Genomic DNA, 21,995 nt, shown 5'->3' with positions numbered 1-21,995 from the left:
GCGGGACTTTTTTTATTTTGGCGGGTCGGCGGGGGTCCTGCATCCTGATCCTGACTCTGGATTACATCGATGGAGCCATTTATTTTTTTATTTTTATTAAAGGAATAGTCAAAATTGACTGTTTGTTTTTTTTTCAATTAAAGGATTTTGTCAAAAGTCTGGACTTTTTACTAACTATTTGATTTAACCCTTTAGTGAATGGGTAGGAATACAAATACCCCTTACTCATTCACATGGGGGGGGGCGGCATCTGGGTGGTAAGGTGCAGGGAGGCACAGGGACACCCTCCCAATGCCGAGGGCACGTGGCCTGGTAAGGCGCAGGGAGGGGGGGCCGCTCGATCGTCCCCCCCCTTTCCTGCCCTGCCGGGCTTGTGCTCGGATCAAGGGTCTGGTAGGACTGTTAGGGGGACCCCACGTTTTTTTCCCCCCATTTTTGGGGCTGGGGTTCCCCTTTAAAATTCCTACCAGACCTTAAGGGTCTGGTAGGAATTTTGTTTTCCTAATGTCGTTTTGCTGCAACGAAATTCCTTTAATAACGAATTTCGGGAAATCGGGAATTTCGGATTCGTTTGCATTCGTCTTAGTTGTAATTCGGATATCGGATGCATCCGAATTTCCGAAAATTCGTCCAAAACGAATTTCGGAACGAACCGAATCGCACATGTCTAGCATTTATTGGATCTTAAGGCCAACGCCTCAACCTCTCGGCCGATAAGGACCTGTAGACCCCCAGAGCTCCGAGAAGACCCAGTATGGTATGAATCTACATGTTTTAAAGACCCCATTGACAGTCTAGTACAAGGGTCGGCTACCTCAACACTCAACACACAAGAATTTATGCAATCTTAAGAAAAGAAAACACTATATATAGAGAGTAGAATTGTCAGAGAAAAAGGCAATTATGCAAAAACATCCAGCCAGTAAAATGGCTGACACCTCCAGGATGGCCGAAACTACAAATACCAGCAATGAGAACTTGCTTCAATTCCAGCCATGCAATGCTAGGAACCGGGATGACTGAGTGGTAAAAAAAACACTAGAGCAAGGATAGGCAACCTCAGCACTCCAGTTGTTGTCAAACTACAAGTCACTGGAAGACTCTGACAGCAGCAGGCATGACTCCCAGAGTCAGAGGCATGATAGAATTTGTAGTTTCAGCCATCCTGGAGGTGTAAAACATTTCACTGTGGATGCTATTACTATGTTTTTGTATAATTAGCTTTTTCTCAGACAATTCTCGATGCATAGTGTAATTTTTTAAAGTGACATTTCCCTACCAGGAGTGGGGTATGAACCCACAAGGATATACATCCATTGGATCTTAAGTCCAAAATGTTAACCACTCAGCCACCCTGGTACACCAGGCAAGGGTCTGAACTATGGATATGCAGAGCTGCAAAACTTTAATAATGTATAATGTTATATTAGGAGTGGGGTTTGATAAGTGTCTGTCACACCATCCATACATCTGGTCAAGCAGAGCCAACGATGAAGAAGTAAAATGTCACCAGGATGGCCGAGTGGATAAGGCGTTGGACTTAAGATCCAATGGATGTATATCCTCGTGGGTTCGAACCCCACTCCTGGTAAGAAAAATTATCTTATGCTATCTTAAGAAAAAAAAATAACATCAGAAATAGAGAATTGTCAGAGAAAAAGCCAATTATTTGTGCGTTCGATCCCCGCTCCTGGTATGTCCATCAAACAACAGCTTCTTCTGAGGCAACATTCTGTTCCCAACACTAATCTAACTTCCATTGGATTTTAAGTACAATACCTTAACCACTCAGTCAATCCTGGTACACCGAGAAAGGTTCTGAACTTAATGGTGCAGTATAATGTAATATCAGGGGGTGGGGTCTGATAAGTGTTTCTCACACCAACCATACATCTGATCCATAAGAGCAACACTGGCCAAAGTTGTACAAGCATCATGTGACCAGGATGGCCTAGTGGTTAAGGCGTTGGACTTAAGATCCAATGGATGTATATCCTCGTGGGTTCGAACCCCACTCCTGGTAAGAAAATTCTTGTTATGCGTTGGTTCGATCCACCCTCCTTGATGGTCGATCAAACTATTTGATTGCTCTTGCAAGTGCCCTTCCTTGTAAACAGCGGCTCATTGCTCAAGAGCATTAAATGTTCTTGTACCAGGATGGCCGAGTGGTTAAGGCGTTGGGCTTAAGATCCAAAGAATGTATATCCTCCTGGGTTTGATCCCCACTTCTGGTAGTGAAAGCTAAGTTATACCATTCTGGGTAAAAATTGACATCATGAACAGACTGAGGAAAAGCTAATTCTTCCAGATCATGGTGATAGCAGAGGAAAGACCGACCCCTCCATCAGATCCACAAGGTTGGCCAATTGTCTTGTATGTTTATACCCCACTCATGGAAGAAGCTTGAAAGTTGATCCTTACTGCTTCTGAAGATGCAGAACTTCGGCCTGTAAGTGACTGTCACCAAAAGTCAAAATGGATCTTAAGTCCAACACCTTAACTACTCAGCCATCCTTGTCCATGAAGTGTCACACCTCTTGATCAATAAGCCACCGTTTACAAGTAGAGCAATCAAATTGTCTGATGGACATACCAGGGCTGGCTATCGAACCCACATATAATTAGCTTTTTCTTAGTCAATTCTCTACTTCTTGTGTTATTTTTTACCTAAGATTGTATAAGAATTATTATCTTACCAGGAGTGGGGTTTGAATCCACAAGGATATACATTGATTGGATCTTAAGTCCAACACCTTATCCACTTGGCCATCCTGGTCACATGGTCCTTTATTATCATAGGCTAGTGTAGCCCTGCCAGACCAGATGTACAGTGTTGGGGCAGACACTTATTAGACTCCACCGCTTGAAATTGTTTTTCAGGTGCACCAGGATGGCCGAGTGGTTTTCTGTGCAAGGTTTGGTGTGCTTCAGAGCACCATCACTGCAATGCTTGGAGCTGTGATGACTCAGTGGTTAAGGTTCTGGACTTAAGGAGGAACTTAAGTTAAGAAAATGCATTTTATACAATCTTACGTAAATGAATAACACCAGAAATAGAGAAAAAAAGCTAATTAAGCAAAAACATCTAGCCAATGAAATGGCTGCCACCTCCAGGATGGCTCAAACTACAAATCCCATCATGCATCCGGCAGTCAGAGTCTTGCAATGATGCGTACTTCAGAGCATGGTATAAAAACTGCTTCAATAAGCAACAGGCTCATTCCAGCCATGCAATGCTAGGAACCGGGGTGACTCAGTGGTTAAAAACACTAGAGCAAGAATAGGCAATCTCAGCACTCCAGTTGTCAAACTACAAGTCCCATGAGTCATTGCAAGACTATGACAGCCACATGCATGACTCGTGGAGGCAAGGGCATTATGGTATTTGTAGATTTGGCCGTCCTGGAGGTGTCAGCCATTTCACTGTGGATGCTATTACTTTGTATCATTAGCTTTTTTCTCAGACAATTCTCTATTTCTGGTGATATTTTTTACCTAAGATTGTATAAAAGGGATTTCCCTACCAGGAGTGGGGATCGAACCCACGCGGATATACATCCATTGGATCTTAAGTCCAACGCCTTAACCACTCGGCCATCCTGGTGCACCTCAATTATACTCGATGTTTATCCATGTGGGTACTCCTGGTAGGGAAATCTCATTTATACAATCTTAGGTAAAAAATAACACCAGAAATAGAGAGTTGTCTGAGAAAAAGTTGATTATTTGTGGGTTCAATCCCCACTCATTGACCGAACACTTGCCATGTCATGCACCAGGATGGCTGAGTGGTTAAGGCGTTGGACTTAAGATCCAATGGATGTATATCCTCCACTCCTGGTATGATTTACAGGATGCTGCAAACTTTATTCTTTACTGATTTTTCGTTATTTCGTTTTCGGGATTCGGGTCCGAAAGTCAATTTGTTTCGAGATTTGGATTCGGACGAATGAGTTAAATGATATTTAGGAAGGAATTTTTGTTGCAGCAAAGGGACATAAAAAAAAAGAAAATAACAAGAGACATTTTTCTTTTTAACTTTTGACAGTCCACAGTCAGCAAAGGGGCAGAGCGAGTCCTGACATCACTGGACTTCCCCCGCCCCTTTGTTGACATTCAGCAGCAGAGGGTAAATTTACATAATTGCAAGAAAACCGTTCTTTCCTGTTAAAGAGGCGCCGGAACCTGAGTTCCACAACAGCTGGAGTGCCAAGGTTGCCTCCCTCTGCTCTAGTGTTTTCTATGTTCAAGTTTTAATATGTTTGGCTGATGGACTTAAAAACATGAATAATGTTAAACCTCGCGCCACTACTCTAATCAAGTTAAGCAGCAGCTGAAATCTGTGTGGTCAGATATAACGTATTAAATTAATGGTAAAAGCGCGGCTTTTACCATTAATTTCGGACTTAAAAACATGACCAGGATGGCCGAGTGGTTAAGGCGTTGGACTTAAGATCCAATGGATGTATATCCGCGTGGGTTCGATCCCCACTCCTGGTATGTTATTATTTATACGCACCAGATGTAATGTTAGTAGGTGATGCCGGAAATGGTGAGTGACCTCAGAAGGGACTATCTGTCCTAAATAAAAGTAATAGCAGCTGAAACTATGAGCTGTTCATAAGAAGAGACTAGTGGTCAAGGTGATAGGCTGAGTGTCCAATCAGCAGGCCTGAGCACTATCATGGAGGGGAGAGCCCTTAAAGGAGAACTATGAGGTGAGTGAAAATCACTCAGCCTCATAGCTCGAGCCGACGTGTGACAATGAAACTGTCAGACGTAGGCTCAATAGATCGGGAAGGGAGCACATACTGTCGCCCTCTCACTTCTCGATCATGTCCCTGACCTCTCCCCGCTGGGATTCCCCCCCTCTCCAATCTTCCAGCGCTGACTAGAGGAATGGACGGGAGAGGTAGCTGGCTCTGCCTATCTGGAGTCAGGCCAGGCCAGGTGGTGGTGCTGACTAGCGTTAATTGTGAACTAAATTGGTCTGTGCATGATGGGCTAGTTGTAAGAAAATTGAACGAGGATGAGATGTCTGGACAACAAAAGTTGTACAATGGTTGTCAGGTGTATGGCCACCTTTAGTACTGTGTGAGTGCCAACCACACCAATCAAGAACATATATAACAGGTGACAAGGTAATTATTAAAGGAGAACTATGGGGTTAAGTCAGTTCCCCATAGTTCTCCTTAGGGTAACGGGAGGACACAAACTAGCGTCCTCCCGTCACCCTAGGCTCAGTATACCACGAGGTGTAGCTCGCGGTATACTGAGACGCTGAAGCGGATTCCGACAATTGTGCCTCGATCCGCCCAGCTGCGTGACTGACAGCTGGCTCTGCCTATCTATCTATCCGTTCCGCCAGTCAGCGATGGGAGCTTGGAGGGGGGAATCCAGACCCTCCCCTGTCACGGCAGAGAGCCGTGACAGGATCGAGAGGTGAGCGAACGCCGGTATGTGTTCGCTCACCTCCCGATCTACTGAGCCGACCTGTGACAGTCTCATTTTCACAGGTTGGCTAGAACTATGAGGTGAGTGAAAAGCACCCCCCCCCCTCATAGTTCTCCTTTAGGGACTGACACCTTGGTCAAGATCTTGAACTTAACTCTCTGCACTGATGCCCCACTCCTTACAGACTTTCGGACCCGATTCCTGAAAACTAAATAACGAATAATCAGAAACTAACCAATCAATAAAGAATAAAGTTTGCAAAATCTTTTTAATTGTCATACCAGGTGTGGGGATCGAACCCACGAGGATTAACACCTTTTTTTTTTTTTTGAAAAGTACTTTTTATTAGGTTTTCAATATGCATATTAAGTCACAAACATCACCCACCGAAGTGGGGGCACAGTCTTAAAATAAATGGACGCGGAGGGGCCCCTGGCGGTGCCCTACCCGTGGGAACTCGGTGGGCACGTTCAACCACGAAAGTAGGGGGCAGCTCATCCAGGCCCAGGACCCTCTTAAATAATTCCTCAGCAAACTTCACCGGATCTGCACCCTCCTCACCCTCCGGCATCCCAACAATGCGCACATTGTTCCTCCTCATGCGGTTTTCTGCATCGTCGACTTTGGCAGCCAGGAGATGGACAGTGCGCTGCAGTTCTGTAAGCGTAGCAGTATGTCCATGCACAGTGTCTTCCACCTCTGACACCCTGGTTTCTGCGGTTGTGATGCGGGTACGGATCTTATCCAGATCATGGCGGATCAGAGTGCACTCTGCAGCCAGATGATCAATTTTAGCTGTGAGGGTGACTTGGCATACCTCGATCGCCGCCAGTATGGCTGATGTACCTAGTCCGGCCGGCGCTGGTGTATTCGGGTCCCCGGGCATAGAAGTCTGCGGCGATGCAGCACTCACCCCCTCCGCGGCACCTTCCTCCATGTCCAGCCGCTGTACAGGAGACGCAGGGACGGAAGCCGGCAAGGCCAAGATGGCGCCGGTTGATCCCACACCTGGGCCCTTTGCCTTACGAGCGGATCTCCGAAGAGCTGCGGCCCGCCGACGAGACTTAGCGGACATAAGTCTGATCCCGGGTAAGTCCTGCACAGGATGGGGGACCAGTCGGGCACCGAAATTTCGTCAGGCAGGAGAAATTACAGGATATTAGCGCTGGAAGCGGCGGAGCTCCACCAAGGCACGTGTGGTCAGCTTCACATCGTAGCCACGCCCCCGAGGATTAACACCTTAACCACTCAGCCATCCTGATAAGTCATTGCAAGAGTCTGACAGCCACAAGCATGACTGGTGTAGGCATGATAAGTGTTGTAGCTCCAGCCATCCTGGGGTGGAAGCCATCTTACTGTGGATGCTATTACTATGTTTTTGTATAATTAGTTTTTTCTCAGATAACTCTCCATTCATAGTGTTATTTTTTTACTTAAGGTTGTATAAGTTGTAGCTCTACCAGGAGTGGTTAAGGCGTTGGACTTAAGATCCAATGGATGTATATCCTTGTGGGTTTGAGCCCCACTCCTGGTAGTGAAATGTGATTTATAAAAAAAAGAAATGGCAGAAAAAAGCAGATAATGGCTGACACCGCCAGCATGGCAGGAACTACAAATCTCATCAATTATTTCAATAAGTTACAACATCAGAGCTGCTAAATCATAATAACGTATAATGTTATATCGGGGGTAGAGTCTGATAAGTGTCTGTCCCACCATCCGTACATTTGGTCTGACAAAGCTTCACTAGCCAAAGATGAGCAGGTTTCACATGTGGTAGGACCAATGCCTTAACCACTTACCGAGTGGTTAAGGAGTTGGACTTAAGATCCAATAGATGTATGTCCTCGTGGGTTCGATCCCCACTCCTGGTAAGACAGCTAATCTTAAACAATCTTAGGTAAAAAATAACACAAGGAATAGAGAATTGTCTGAGAAAAAGCCAATTATTTGTTGGTTTGATCCCCACTCCTGGTATGTCTGTCAAACAATTTAATTGCTCCATAAGCTTACTTGTTAACGGTGGCTCGGTGATCAGGAGACAGAGCACTTTGCGGATCAGAATGGCCGAGTGGTTTAACATGCTGGACTTAAGATCAATGTGGGTTCAAACCTCCCTCCTGGAATGATTTTAAACAATTAAAAAGATTTTGCAAATTTTATTCTTTACTGATTGGTTAGTTTGAGATTTTTCGTCATTTCATTTTAGGGAATCGGGTCTCTTGTTATTTTCTATATCACTTTGCTGCAACAAAGCGAGTCATGCGGCTGTCAGAGTCTTGTAATGACTCATGGGACTTGTAGTTTGACAACAACTGGAATATTGAGGCTGCTAATCCTTGCTCTAGTGTTTTTAAAGGAGATCGGGAGGTGAGCGAAGACATACCGGCGTTCGCTCACTTCTCGATCCTGTCACGGCTCTCTGCCGTGACAGGGGAGGGGCTGGATTCCCCCCTCCCTGCTCCGATCCGCCAGCGCTGAATGGCGGAACGGACGGGGGAGGGGGCGCGTACAGCTGGCTCAGCCTCACGCAGCTGGGCGGATCTCGACATCGATGTCGGGGTCCGCTCCGGCTGCGGCGTCTCATTATACCGCGAGCTGTATACTGAGCTTAGGGTAACGGGAGGACTATGGGGAAAAGCACTGACCCCATAGTTCTTCTTTAACCACTGAGTCATCCCGGTTCCTAGCATTGTATGGCTGGAAGTGAAGCAGTTCTCCTTGACAGGATTTGTAGTATCGGCGATCCTGGAGGTGTCAGCCATTTCCCTGTAGATGCTATTACTATGTTTTTGCATCATTAGCTTTTTCTCAGATAATTCTCTCTTCATAGTGTTATTTTCTTCTCTAATTATGGTGTTTTATTATTGTTACATTTTCCTACCAGATGTGGGGATCAAACCCACAAGGATATATCTCCATCAGATCTTAAGTCCAATGCTTTAAATTCATCCAATGATGTATGTCCTCGTGGGTTCAATCCTCGTTCCTGGTATGTAGTTGTATCTTACAAGCAATGGAAGTTAGATTAGTATTGGAATTATGTTGGGAACAGAGAGTTGCCTGAGAAGAAGCTGTTGTTTGATGGACATACCAGGAGTGGGGATCGAACGCACAAATAATTGTCTTTTTCTCAGACAATTCTCTATTTCTGATGTTCTTTTTTTTTTCTTAAGATAGCATAAGATACATTTTTTACCAGGAGTGGGGTTTGAACCCACGAAGATATACATCCATTGGATCTTAAGTCCAACGCCTTAACCGCTCGGCCATCCTGGTCACATGTTGCGTCTTCAACTTTGGCCAGTGTGGCTCTACTGGATCAGATGTATGGTTATCAGACCCCACCCCCTGATATTACATTATACTGCACCATTAAGTTCAGAACCTTTCTCGGTGTACCAGGATGACTGAGTGGTTGAGGTATTGTACTTAAAATCCAATGGAGAGTCTTGCAATGACTCATGGGACTTATAATTTGACAACAACTGTAGTGCAGAGGTTGCCTATCCTTGCTTTTGTGTTTATAACCACTCTGTCAGTCATCCTGGTTCTTAGCATCCTCGAGTTATACTGGCTGGACGTTTTTGCAAAATTGGCCCTTTCTCTGACATCTTCTCTATTTATGGTGTTTTTTTTTTTTAGGATTGTATAAATTACATTCTCATACGAGGAGTGGGGTTCAAGCCAATGAGCATATACATCCATTGGATCTTAAGTCCAAACGCCTTAACCACTTGGCCATCCTGGTCACAAAAAGCTCCTCATACAATGATAGGTAAAGTTACAGGCTCATTCCAGCCATGCAATGCTAGGAACCACGATGACTGAGTGGTTAAGATGTTGGAACCACTCGGCCATCCTGGTACACACACAGGGTATCATAAAGAGAACCTGTCAGTCAATATAAGCCTTCCTACAGCTCACCGGCAGCTGCCATTAATAGCCAAAACAAAAGCGCTCGAGTTTCCTGCCTACCAGCCATCTGCACAATGAGAAAACCTCATTGACCAATGTGTAGCTCTTATTGGGTTGGATTAGCAGGCAATGAGAATGTTTCAATCGGCAGTAAAGGTAATATCTCCAACATTCTCCTATTTTTACAGAGGGGAATACCAGTAGTGGGGTTTGAACCCACAAGGATAAACATCAACTTAAGTCCAACGCCTTAGCCACTCGGCCATCCTGGTGCACCATTAACAACCTGTCTTTCTATGACCGGCTGTAGCTGTATGATGACTCAGAACTTCTGGGTATAGAATAGGGTTGCCACCTGTCCAGGATTCACCCGGACAGTTCGGGTTTTGAATGCTGTGTTCGGGTTTCATGGCAGCAGAAACCCGGACACAAGATGTCAGGCAGATAGAGGCAACCAAAATGAAGATAGGGGCTACTGGCCCCCCACTGAAAATAGTCTCAACTGTGATATTTACATATGAATGGGCGGCAATTTTTATATATGAATAAGCCACAACTCATTCTCCCACAAAAATGTCCACGCGTCGATTGAGTGTTCGGGTTTCGCTTGAAGAAAAGGTGGCAACCCTAGTATAGAAGGCATGTGAAGCTTCACCCTCCACTCACACTGCAGTGCCCAGGAACTGACCTATCAGCAGGCCTGAACATTTTCATGGGCACGAGGGGGAGGGTCCTTAGCCCTTTATAAGTGCCAATCAAGAGAGCTTTTACTCTGGTCTCAGATGGCAGGGTGGTGTGTGGAAGGTACAAATCAGGAAGCAGAAACATTATTGTATCTTCACCTTTATGGCTGAAAACTATAGAGCACTTCACCATGCTGGCACTTATAGTCCTACAGTAATGTACGGGTTACAGGATTCCAGTCTTGGCATTCAGGGTTGTTTTCCTGACTGATCCCAGTTGTTCTGAGACGTTCCTGTCGGTTCCTCACATCATATTGTATACAAGTTCAAAGTATTTTTAGCTTTACAGTAATACTGATTTGCGAACATTGAGGGCCAGGATGAGGTAATGTTCTGCAATGTGCAGACTTCTCATCTCCTGAGCAGCATCTGGACCCCTTTCAAGTGTTTTTCTTCTTTTGACGCAGCAGCTAAGCGCCTTTAAAGAAGTAAATGTCAAGTGACTAACATGTTATCGTACACTTTCTGTTCTGAATTATGTTTTAAAGGAGATTTCCAGCTTTGTACAGGTTTGTGAAACTACAACTAATTAATTTTTTAACTTTTGTTTTTTGTTTTTGTTTCAAAATTGTTCCAGAATTGTTTAGCATTAAAATTTATTTTAAACAGATCCATTCCTCTTGCCACATTGCATAACAGTTGTGCGCTCGCCATTTTTACCGAAACTACAACCTCAGTCTATGATGACTTTCATCCTTCTGCTATCTACAGCCTTGGAAGCTAACTATCACTGGTAGCGTTTAAGGCTTCACTGCCCCCTCCCACCCCTTGCTCTTTCCTATTGACCAAACACTATGATGAGCAGCTAGTAGTGGTTAGTCACACTCAATGTTGAAGACATTTCACAGTTTATCCAAGCCACTTGTCCAACGAGTTGCTAGGAACATACCGCTAAAAATGCTTGCACGCACCCTTTAATGTACAATGGAAGCCCTAAATCCAGACCACTGGTAGCATTTAAGGCTTCACTGTCCCTTCCTGCCCCCTGCTCTCTCTTATGGACCAAACAGCTGTGATGGGCATCTAGTAGTAGTTAGTCACATGTAATGCTGAAGACATCTCATAGCTTATCCAAGCCACGTCTTCAGCTCTAAAGAGTGATGGAAACACATTTCGAAGGATGCTTGCACAAACCCCTTTAATATATCTTAGAAGCCCTAAATCCAAACCACTGGTAGTGTTAAAGGCTTCACTTTCCCCCTCCTGACCCTTGCTCTCTCTTATTGAACATTATGATGGACATCTAGTAGTAGTAGTTAGTCACACGCAATAATGAGTGAAAATGTTTCATAGTTCATCCATTTCTTCTGTTCTAACAAGGGATAGGATCATATCCCTGAAGATGCTTGCACACACCTTCATCTGCACCTTGGAAGTAAATCCAGACCATTGGTAGTATTTGGCTTCACTGCCCCCTCCTGTCCTTTGCTCTTTCCGAGTGGGCACCTGTGCGCCTCCGTGACACCTGTGTCTCCATTCAGCCTCCGATATGCTGATGCATCATCTGACCCCCGTCTGTGACAATCACATCTGTGGCAATTGCTCCACCACGGTTTGCAGTTTTTGGTCTTGTATCAATGTGTGTTGCTGGCAGGATCACCAGGACAAAAAAAATGCCTAAAATAGAAAACAAATGCAGCTGCCTTTCTAAGGACTGGTAAGCTGCCATATATGACATGTTTGTTCTTGGGTTTGGATACACTTTAAAGGAGAACTATGGGGTCAGGGCTTTTCCCCATAGTTCTCCTTAGGGTCCCGTCACCCAAAGCTCAGTATATAGGGAGCTACAGCTCGCGGTATACTGAGACGCCGCAGCCGGAGCGGATCCCGACATCGATGTCGAGATCCGCCCAGCTGCGTGAGTGACAGCTGGCTCTGCCTATCTGGAGGCAGAGCCAGCTGTACCGGTCCCCTCCCCCGTCCGTTCCGCCAGTCAGCGCTGGCCGGATCGGAGCGGGGAGGGGGGAATCCAGCCCCTCCCCTGTCAGGGCAGAGAGCCGTGACAGGATCGAGAAGTGAGCGAACGCCGGTATGTGTTCGCTCACCTCCCGATCTACTGAGCCGACCTGTGACAGTCTCACTGTCACAGGTCGGCTAGAACTATGAGGCGAGTGAAAAGCACTCATCTCATAGTTCCCCTTTAATTTTTTGTTTTTAGGATAGATTTGGCTGAGGTTGGCTTGTCCAATAAATACAGAGAAACTTGTGGTAAATTCCTGAGCCCCCGGATTACCAATCTGGGCCGTCACCAGATCCGAGTGATTCTAATTTACCAGGACCCAGTAGGAGATCTTGGTCTCTCAGTAGGTGAATGATCCACATTCTGTTTCACCGGTGAATACACATGTCATTGTGACATTAATCCAGTTTATTGTCCTGTACGGAGCGGTGAGCCACGTTGACATACAGCCCGTCACGCTGAACGCTATGATTCCGTCTTTATTAATAGAAAACACTGGTTTCCTTGACATAATGATAGCTTGTTATGGAAGAAGACGGCCCGACCTCACAGCGCAGCCCCCCGGGGAGAGATTGTGAGCGGCGTCAGCATCTGGAAACATCGCCGTATGCGTATGATGGCGACGCGGCCTGCCAGGGCTCTGGCCCAGAAACTGCCAGAGATTACTGAAAAGAGCGATTGGACAGAAGAAGCGTTCACGGCAGGACGCCGATATTTATTAACGCCGCCAGAAAAGTTAACTAGACGCCAACATTTTTTTGTTTTAAAGTTGCCGTCGAGCAGCGACCTCTGTGAGGTGCAGAGGGTGCGGCCATTTTGGATCTGATATATGAAACATTTTCTTTTTTCTAGCTGTCCCAATCGGCTACCAATTGCTATTTCTGCGGTCCTGGTTTGAAAATAGACAGATATTCTGATTGGTCACTACAGGCAATGTAGATAGATAGATAGATAGATACACTATATTGCCAAAAGTATTGGGACACCACTCCAAATAATTGGATTCAGGTTTTCCAATCACCTCCATGGTCACAGGTGTATAGGATGAGGCACCTCGGCATGCAGACGCTTCTACAAAAATTTGTGAAAGAACGGGTCGCTCTCAGTAGCTCAGTGAATTCAGGCGTGGTAGCGTGATAGGTTGTCACCTGTGCAGTAAGTCCATCGGTGACAACAGCAACTCAGCCACGAAGTGGTAGGTCACGTAAAATGACAGAGCGGGGTCAGCTCATGCTGAAGCGCACAGTGCGCAGAAGTTGCCAACTGTTATTGGCAATATCGTGTAGATAGATAGATAGATAGATAGATAGATAGATAGATAGATAGATAGATAGATAGATAGATAGATAGAACTATACTAACCTAATGTCTGCACTCATCCTTAGGGGTAATCTTTTCTGAGTTGTCAGTTGATGGCAGCTCATTGTCTCTCATTACCGTCCTGTACTGTGATGCGCCATGGTATACGACGTTTACGGTCAGGCCGACCCTCATTGAATATTCCGGCTCTCTATATTTGGTTGTGTATATAATATATGTTGTTGTTGCCGCGGCGATGGGCAGTCAGGACCAATGAATTATTAACATCGAATTAATCAACCATATTACCTTGAAGATTCCTCTCCATCTCCGTTATCTCCTCGCCGCGTGAAATGCGCACAGCGCGGCCGGAGAGGCGAGGCCGCTGACCTTGAAAATATTAAAAGAGGCTGCAGTGGAATGATCATCGCGTGCTGTAAAATCTACTTCTGATGCAATTACATTACGGAAGTCAGGCATGTTATACGCCAATTAATAAAAATGTTATAAAAGGAATCTAATGCTGTATTTTAAGACACTTTTCAATGCTCTGATGTTTGCGTGTAACCCGCCCATTAACTGCTGTGTTGCAGCAGCTGGAAAATGCATTGATGCCACGAATAGGACTGGACGTGCCATTTGATACAGGAAACCTCAACTTGAGAAAATATGTCGGCTGACCTCTAATGCTGGCTGTCATGCTGGACCACAGGCTTTATTATATGTGGACACTGACCCAAGGCGAGTCAAGACAGCCAAACAAAGAGCGCTTTCAGAAGGAGTTCTAATGTGCAGATTTAAAGCCAATCTCTAAAATCTCATATCAACATCAAGAACAAGTCCTGTTCCAGGTCAGTCCTCTGTCTCCGCTGGTTGGGTGCACGCCTGGATCCTTACCACCAATGAGCACATTGTTAATAGGCACACATTTGTGTGAAACGCGTCAGATTTCTTCTGAGTGTTCTTAATGCCAAAAGATAAAATGAAGGATACACAAAGATTTTAGGAGTGCCGCCATTTCTCTTCTTTGAATTAAACTTTATCATTAAACATCATTTCCATTATCGTTACATGTGCAGGTTTTATGAAAAAAAGTTTTATTTTTGGTGTCTATCTCTTATCATTCCTTTCTCTCCTCTCCTTCCCTTCAATCTTTCTTTCTCCCTTCTCCTCTCCTTCCCTCCATTCTTTCTTCCTCTCCTCTCCTTCCCTCCATTCTTTCTTCCTCTCCCCTCCTTCCCTACATTCTTTCTTCCTCTCCTTCCCTCCATTCTTTCTTCCTCTACTCTCCTTCCCTTCAATCTTTCTTCCTCTCCTCCTTTCTTCCTCTCCCCTCCTTCCGTCCATTCTTTCTTCCTCTCCTTCCCTCGATTCTTTCTTCCTCTCCTCTCCTTCCCTCCATTCTTTCTTCCTCTCCTCTCCTTCCCTCCATTCTTTCTTCCTCTCCTTCCCTCCATTATTTCTTCCTCTCCTCTCCTTCCCTCCATTCTTTCTTCCTCTCCTTCCCTCCATTATTTCTTCCTCTCCTCTCCTTCCCTCCATTCTTTCTTCCTCTCCTTCCCTCCATTATTTCTTCCTCTCCCCTCCTTCCCTCCATTCTTTCTTCCTCTCCTTCCCTCCATTATTTCTTCCTCTCCTTCCCTCCATTATTTCTTCCTCTCCTCTCCCTCCCTCCATTCTTTCTTCCTCTCCTCTCCTTCCCTCCATTCTTTCTTCCTCTCCTTCCCTCCATTCTTTCTTCCTCTCCTTCCCTCCATTATTTCTTCCTCTCCTCTCCCTCCCTCCATTCTTTCTTCCTCTCCTCTCCTTCCCTCCATTCTTTTTTCCTCTCCTCTCCTCTCCTTCTATCTATTCTTTCTCTCCTCTCCTTCAGCCCATTCTTTTCTCTCCTCTCTTCTCCTTTCCTCCATTCTTTCTTCCTCCCTTCTCCTCTCTTTCCCTCCATTCTTTCTTCCTCTCCTCTCCATCCTTTTTTCCTCTCCTCTCCTTCCCTCCATCCTTTCTTCCTCTCCTCTCCTTCCATCCGTTCTGTGTCTCCTCTCCTTCCCCCCATTCGTTCTTCCTCTCCTTCCATCTATTCTTTTTTTCCTCTCCTCTCCTTCAGCTCATTCTTTCTTCCTCTCTTCTCCTTCCCTCCATTCTTTCTTCCTGCCTTGTCCTCTCGTTCCCTCCATTCTTTCTTCCATCCATTCTTGCTTCCTGCCTTCTCCTCTCCTTCCCTCCATTCTTTCTTCCTCCTTCTCCTCTCTTTCCCTCCATTCTTTCTTCCTCTCCTCTCCTTCCATCTATTCTTTCTTCCTCTCATCTCCTTCCCTCCATTCTTTATTCCTCCATTCTCCTTCCCTCCATTCTTTCTTCCTCTCCATACTTTTTTCCTCTCCTCTCCTTCCCTCCATTCTTTCTTCCTCTCCTCTCCTTCCATCCATCCATTCTTTCTTCCTCTCCTTCTCTCTATTCTTTCTTCCTCTACTCTCCTTCCCTCCATTCTTTATTCCTCCATTCCCCTTCCTCCATTCTTTCTTCCTCTCCATACTTTTTTCCTCTCCTCTCCTTCCCTCCATTCTTTCTTCCTGTCCTCTCCATCCATCCATCCATTTTTTCTTCCTCTACTCTCCTTCCCTCCATTCTTTTTTCCTCTCCTCTCCTTCTATCCATTCTTTCTCTCCTCTCCTTCCATCTATTCTTTTTTCATCTCCTCTCCTTCAGCCCATTCTTTCTTCCTCTCTTCTCCTTCCCTCCATTCTTTCTTCCTGACTTGTCCTCTCCTTCCCTCCATTCTTTCTTACTGCCTTGTTCTCTCCTTCCCTCCATTCTTTCTTCCTGCCTTCTCCTCTCCTTTCCTCCTTTCTTCCTCTCCTTCCCTCCATTCTTTCTTCCTCTCCTTCCCTCCATTCTTAGTAGGCTTAGTCCAACGTCTTAACCACTTGGCCATCCTGTTAGCCTCATACAATCCTATGTAAGTCCAACGTCTTAACCACTCTGCCATACTGGTAGCCCTGTACAATCCTCTGTAAGTCTAACACCTTAACCCCTCGACCATACAGCTAGCCCTGTACAGCCCTCAGTAGCAGAGACATGTCCTGTGCACAGGTTGCCTACCAATGGCTTAATGATGGGCAACCGGCTATCTCCTTTCCTCCATTAGATCTAATGGTCACTGTTAGAGGCTCAGGAACCATGACAAATAATATTGGCGAAGGGGACACCCCATGCCTACTACCTCAATGAATTTGGAAAACACCGGAGGAAAAGCCACCCCATCTGATAGATGCTCTGGGATGGGAATATAGAGTTGACATACGTTTAAGGAAATCATCCCGGAAGCCTCATATTTGCAATGCAAATGTAAGATAATCCCATAAAAGCGTAACGAAAGCTTTCCGTTGATCCAGCCGCAGTAGAGCGGTCTCAAATAAGTGTGTGTGTGTGTGCAAGAATAATTAATTGGATATCACAGCGTATTATGTCCCCCGCTCGCCTTTTAGGTATGATTCCCACCGGGCGCCCAGTGTGGCTCATGACTAAGCCTTTGCCTTCTTATGGGTGAGCGTTATGCAGCCCAGCGGACAGGTATCAATGAGAAGCTGCACAAGTATCTCAATGAATACAGCTCATTACACTTTGGAAATGGCCGTGACCCCCGGGCAATGTTTTCATGCTGAGTGATATTCATTTATGGAGTTTAAGACGAGCTTATTACAGCCACCCCGAGGTGGTCCCCCCCCCCCATTCCCCTCCATCCGCTTTCCAGCATTCCGCTGATTTTGATGTCGTTAATACATGTGCACTTTGTGAGATTCCTTTACTCCACAAGCTCATTGACATTTTTCTCGGTCCTAAGTTTTCCCGCATTAATAATTAAGCGTGAAGCAATTAAATCTAATGAAGAAGGATGGCAAGTTAATAGTCAACATTTGCCTGATTTATACGTTTTTCCTTTAAAGTGAACCTGTCACCGGTTTACCATTTAGAACGTTTACTTACATTTTTGGAACAGCAAAAGGTTTTGTGGTGACGGAATTAAAGCGGAACTCCAGGCAGACAGCTAAGTATGCATTTATGGGAACTGTTTTACCCACCAAAGGAGCTGTGGTCCTGTTCAGCAGGTCTGGCGCTCCAGGAATCCCTGCCAGACAGCATAGTCAGGTACATGACCTCCAATGCACTTAAAGGGTCAGTGCATGCTGGTGCCTCCTAGTTATGTCTGCTGGCAGCCCCATTTATAGTGATGGTGCTTGCTTTGTCAATTCGTTCAGATTATTGGCTCTCAGGGACCCACCTGATTAGGAACAAGGGTGATGCAGAGCATTATGGGTTCATGTACAATTTTCTGGCTATAAATTAGGAGTATTGCCGAACTGCAGAACCATGAGATGCTGCTCTCACCCAAGGTGGCTCTGAATCATATCCCTACTGTTTCAGCTATATCTTAAACACCCTTCAAGGCCCACCTAGACTTGTATGGACCATTCTAGGAGGTTGCTCCATTGTCCAGGACAGCCCCAAATAAGTCTCAAGGCTGAGGAGAACTAAACTGTGAATTACATCCATTGGATCTTAAAGGATAACTATGGGGTCAGGGCTTTTCCCCATAGTTCTCCTTAGGGTAACGGGAGGACACAAACTAGCGTCTTCCCGTTACCCTAAGCTCAGTATACCGCGAGCTACAGCTCGCGGTATACTGAGACGCCGCAGCCGGAGCGGATCCCGACATCGATTTCAAGATCCGCCCAGCTGCGTGAGTGACAGCTGGCTCTGCCTATCTAGAGGCAGACCGAGCTGTACCCGCCCCCTACCCCCTCCGTTCTGCCAGTCAGCGCTGGCGGATCGGAGCGGGGAGGGGGGAATCCAGCCCCTCCCCTGTCATGGCAGAGAGCCGTGACAGGATCGAGAGGTGAGCGAACGCCGGTATGTGTTCGCTCACCTCCCGATCTACTGAGCCGACCTGTGACCGTCTCATTGTCACAGGTCGGCTAGAACTATGAGGTGCAAAATTTTCATAAGGTATAATGTTATATCAGGGGGAGGGTTTCATAAGTGTCTGTCCCACCATCTGAACATCTGGTCTGGCAGAGGTACACTAGCCATAGAAGAATGGTTGCCATGTCACCAGGATGGCAGAGTGGTTAAGGCGTTGGACTTAAGATCCAATGGATGTATTCAAGGGTGGGTTCAAACCCCACTCCTGGTATATCTTTGAGTATTACACGGTTTGGATATGTTTTCTATGCTGACGACAATAGTCCTCCAACCTACAAGGAGCCCCACAGTGGTCCATCATACTGAAAGGAACAGAATAAAAAGCTGTCTAATGTTCTCTAGTCTTCTAAATAACATGCCTTTTACTTCCTGTCCTGGTGACACCCTATCAGAAAGTGAGGGTATTTTCCACCCGGTAAGTAAACAGAAAGCATTATATATCCAACATTGGTTGCAACCTTCCCCCATTCTGTTCAAAACTCAGTAAAAAGACTGGTAAAGGGCTTTAACGAGTCCTAGTCCTTATAATGATTTCACTGCCAACCCATATAGGAAGAACCACCTCATGCTTAGATGTGAACACAGGGGGGTACCGAAGGGTATGTAGCCGCATAGCACTATATATCTCCTTAAACAAATGTATCAATATTCTCTAACCAGTTCCAACACACACTGAGAATGTGCCGTCATCATACTTATGTGTTCTCATTGCACAGATGTTTTGCATGACTTAGACACAAAGTCAGGGCGGGCAACCTCCAGCCATGGTGAGACTACACCATTGAACACTCTCACAGCCACTGGTATGAAGAGATGTAGAGTCTCACCATGAGATTCTCTAACCTATACCAGGAGTGAGATTCAAAACCACGCGGATATACATCCATTGGATCTTAAGTCCAACGCCTCAACCACTCGGCCATCCTGATAGACCTAATAATATCTTATTGTGGTGCCTGTGGAAAACTAAGAAAAAAGGATGGAGATGTCACAGCTCTCTGCCGTGACAGGGGAGGGACTGGATTCTCCAGCACTGACCCAGAGCCAGCTGTCACTCACGCAGCTGGGCGGATTCCGACATCGATGTCGGGATCCGCTGCGGCGTCTCAGTATACCGCGAGCTGTAGCTCCCTATATACTGAGCTTAGGGTGACGGGAGGACGCTAGTTTGTATCCTCCCGTTACCCTAAGGAGAACTACGGGGAAAAGCCGTAACCCCATAGTTCTCCTTCTGGATGGGAAGGGGGTTTAACACCGCGGATGTCAACTGGTTAACAGGTCCAAGTTCTTATAATTATTTTAACCCATTTTCATGTGAACACTGGGGGCACAGTCGGGTATGTAGCTCACCACACTGCAGTCTATACTATAGTAATGTAAAAAAAAAAAAAAGTATCTCTCTTTACACAAATTTTCCAGCTTTCCTTAACCATCTCCAACATACCTGGACAATATGGCTGCTGGGGGCCCAACCCTTTTGCAGCGAGGGGGCTGAAGCATACATTCTTTCAGATTATTGGCTCCAGCGACCCATCTGATCAGGGACAAGGGTTATGCAGTGCATTTTGGGTTAAGGCACCAATTTTTGGCATCTATTAGGACATTTCCCCAACTGCCAAACCATGATATCCTCGTCTAACCCAAGGTGGCTCCAAAGCTCACCCCTACTGTGTTCTCTTCAGTAGTGATGGGCTCGGGCGTGTTCGCAAGCTCCTCATGCCAAGCCCACCAGGAAGCTGTCAGCGCGCAGGGCCAATCACAGGCACTGAGACATGTCCCGATGGGCTCGGCACGGGGCGCTTGCGAACACGCCCGAGCCCATCACTAATCTTCAGCATAAATCCCCTACAGGGCCCTCCGAGACTCAAGTGGGCTGCACGAGAAGGTAGCTCTATCATTTAGGGCAACCCTATATAAATCACAGAGGAGACGTAACCTGTGTGTAGGCTGTGTGTCTGCGACAGAAGTCTTGCACCAGGTCCACCAGGATGGCCGAGTGGTTAAGGCGTTGGACTTAAGATCCGATGGATGTATATCCGCGTGGGTTCAAACCCCACTCCTGGTATGGGGTTGTGATATGAGCAGAGTGTAGTTGTTTTCTGAACCTTCATTGTTTAAAGCATCTGTACATTTTGAATGTATGATTGACCACTGTGGCACTCCAACCTTAGTAGGTTGGAGTGCCACAGTGGTCAATCATACATTCAAAATGTACAGATGCTTTGAATTAACCATCTTCATCCTCTGCCTTGGTGGTTCCATCCACAGGGCCCTACTTCACTACTGTGTCCTGTAGATGCCGGTGGGAAGCAGGGATTTTCTGTGGGCTCGGTGGCAGTTGAGGCGGCCCGCCCCCAGCTCTGTGACTCCCTGTCCCTCATTTGCCCATCACTGATGAGGCATCTAGAAGGTTTGGATGTTTTTTTTTCTCTTCTTTGATTGGGCAGCTTAAACCAATGGTGCATTGCCTTTGGTCCAAAACCATCCACAGAGCTCAAGCCTCTGACTCCAAGTCAGAAGCTTGTTGTAGCTCTGACCTCACTGCGTTAGGTTAAACACAGCAGCGGGGAAGCCCACTCCTGTTTTATCTAACATAGCTGTCAAAAGCCAGGTGAAGCGTCACCTTTAATTACCAGTCAGCGCTCCATCCATGAGAGGTCATACAGGGGGGGGGGAGGATTTCCCTGTTGTGTAGTCTGTTAGAAGCCAGTCTAACAGCTGACAGCTTTATCTTCCATAATGGCCCCAGACTGCACGTCCCTGGTGGGAGGTGAGTATTCCATGTCTTCTTTCAATGTCAGACAAATATATTGGTGGAGTGCTGGATCCCAGGGGAGGTCGAAATCAGGAGGAGAACCAATCCTTTAGAGGCAGCTCTCAGTCAACTGTGGTATCTCTGGGGTCCCCTGGAGTAGTCTGGAGAGTATTCGCCCAAAGGATAAAATTAAAAATATTAACAATGACTTACAAAGCCATCCACAACTCCGCCCCCGGCTATATCTCAAACCTTGTCTCAAAGTATCACCCTAACCCTCCCCTCTGCTCTTCCAAAGACCTCCTAACCGTCCTCCCTCGTCAACTCCTCCCATGCTCACCTGTAGGACTTCTCTAGAGTCTCTCCCATCCTCTGGAACTCTTTACCCCAACCTGTCCGTCTATCTCCCACTCTGGCTGCCTTTAGGCGATCCCTAAAGACTCATCTCTTCATGGAAGCCGATCCCGCCTCAACCTAACCACTGAACCATCACGTTCTCAAACATTTCATCCCCACACAGCTCCCTCCTCATGTATCACTGGCCCCTCCCCTTTTAGATTGTAAGCCCTCAGGGGCAGGGCCCTCCTTACCATCTTGTCTTGTCCTGAATTGTGATTGTAATGTCTTCCTTATATTGTACAGCGCTGCGCAGACTGTTGGCGCTCTATAAATCCTGTATAATAATAATAGTAACCTGAGAATACCAGAACTGTACACTGAGTGGCCAGATTATTATGACCCCTCCCCCCCCTCCATCAGTACTTGGTTGGGCCGCCTGGTGACTCCACGAGATGATGAAAGGTGATGCGAGGAATCTGACACGGCGCTGTTGCCCTTCTGTTGTCTTGCACCAGTCTTGCCCCTCCCCCGTTCTGCCCTAACATTG

General features: G+C 46.2%; 1 protein-coding gene and 6 non-coding genes across 7 annotated transcripts in view; 4 read left to right on the top strand and 3 right to left on the bottom strand.

The window, feature by feature from the left end:
• The window catches only part of LOC108798537, a 77,498-nt gene that overhangs the window by 38,634 nt on the left and 16,869 nt on the right, over nt 1-21,995 (bottom strand). The gene's annotated exons all lie outside the window — the stretch shown is intronic.
• On the top strand, nt 1,509-1,591 carry TRNAL-UAA. Its single transcript has one exon. It is a non-coding gene; the product is annotated as a tRNA-Leu (tRNA).
• On the top strand, nt 1,941-2,023 carry TRNAL-UAA. Its single transcript has one exon. It is a non-coding gene; the product is annotated as a tRNA-Leu (tRNA).
• Nucleotides 3,522-3,604, bottom strand: TRNAL-UAA. The gene has a single exon. It is a non-coding gene; the product is annotated as a tRNA-Leu (tRNA).
• On the top strand, nt 4,418-4,500 carry TRNAL-UAA. The gene has a single exon. It is a non-coding gene; the product is annotated as a tRNA-Leu (tRNA).
• On the bottom strand, nt 8,651-8,733 carry TRNAL-UAA. The gene has a single exon. It is a non-coding gene; the product is annotated as a tRNA-Leu (tRNA).
• TRNAL-UAA lies at nt 20,337-20,419 on the top strand. Its single transcript has one exon. It is a non-coding gene; the product is annotated as a tRNA-Leu (tRNA).

This window comes from Nanorana parkeri, unplaced genomic scaffold, assembly GCF_000935625.1.
Source record: "Nanorana parkeri isolate BGI_ZX_2015 unplaced genomic scaffold, ASM93562v1 scaffold1500, whole genome shotgun sequence".
NCBI classification, from domain to species: domain Eukaryota; kingdom Metazoa; phylum Chordata; class Amphibia; order Anura; family Dicroglossidae; genus Nanorana; species Nanorana parkeri.
The sequence above is the reverse complement of the archived record's forward strand: the minus strand, read 5'-3'. Positions and strand labels throughout refer to the sequence as shown.